Below are 1,164 nucleotides of genomic sequence, written 5' to 3'. Positions count from 1 at the left end.
TCACAGTGACTTTTCAGCGGGCCAACCTATACAACACCTCTAAACATCCAGGTCACAGGTCACATTAACAAAATAAAAGTCTTTCGTTTTAACAAAATACAATTCTTAGTATCTAATATTAAAGGTCCTTTGTACCACATTTGACATACAAAATATAAAATATTTTATATTACATATTCCCCACACTGTTCAAACTCATTCAAACTTATGGCACCCTAACTTGTCTCCACGGCAACGGTAGAACGTTCCTTCTCTGAGCTGGGGGAAGGAACAACCCAGGCCTACTCGTACATGAACTTAACATACATACACACACACGTACATACCACACACAGATATGCATTCACTCCGCCCACCCCCCACCCCCCATCTCACGCCTTCGCCGCTTCATACCCCCAGTGTGACAGGACGGAGTCTGTGACTGGCGCTGCAATTGGCACTGATATCCAGCTGGCTGCTTGTCTGTACTGGCTTACCTTCTTCCCCCCACTGGCTGGGCTTAGATCACCCAGTCTTTGGCTTAATCCAATCCAATCCAATCCAAAAGCTGGTAAAAACAATTAGGCTCCGAAATCAGCGTGGTCACGAGCGGCTTGTCTGACCTCCTTCTCCTGGCCATAGAGAGGGACATGGCAATCGACAAAAAAGAGGTCCTCAAGATTTGTATTGATATGGCCCCTGATAGGAGGCTTCTCCTTTCAAACATTGAGTTTTTAATACATTTGGAGCAACATATCAGTGACTTGGCAGGATATTGTGTTCAATTAGGTTTGTGTTCGTGTTATGTTGTCCAACACAACGTATTGTTCTTCTTCAACTCTTGTTCTTCTTTGTTATCATGAGTAGGCAGGCTAATCTCTTGTTTTTATTTATATAGAGCATAGACAGTTCTCCTTTAAAACGTTGAGTTTTTAAAACATTTGTGTATTAAACAGTGACTTGGCAGGATATTGTTTTCAATTAGGTTTGGGTTCATGTTATGTTGTCCAACACAACGTATTGTTCTTCTTCAACTCATGTTATTCTTTGTTATCATTAGTAGGCAGGCTAATCTCTTGTTTTTATCCACGTCTATAGAGCATAGACAGTAAGACAGTTCTAAGTTTTGAGGGGGGATTGAGTGCTGAATTGCTGTATTTGAGTGTTTTATGTATTTATATTAAT

The sequence above is a fragment of the Clupea harengus genome, chromosome 2, assembly GCF_900700415.2.
Source record: "Clupea harengus chromosome 2, Ch_v2.0.2, whole genome shotgun sequence".
In the NCBI taxonomy this organism is placed as follows: Eukaryota; Metazoa; Chordata; class Actinopteri; order Clupeiformes; family Clupeidae; genus Clupea; species Clupea harengus.
Note: the sequence above shows the minus strand (reverse complement) of the source record.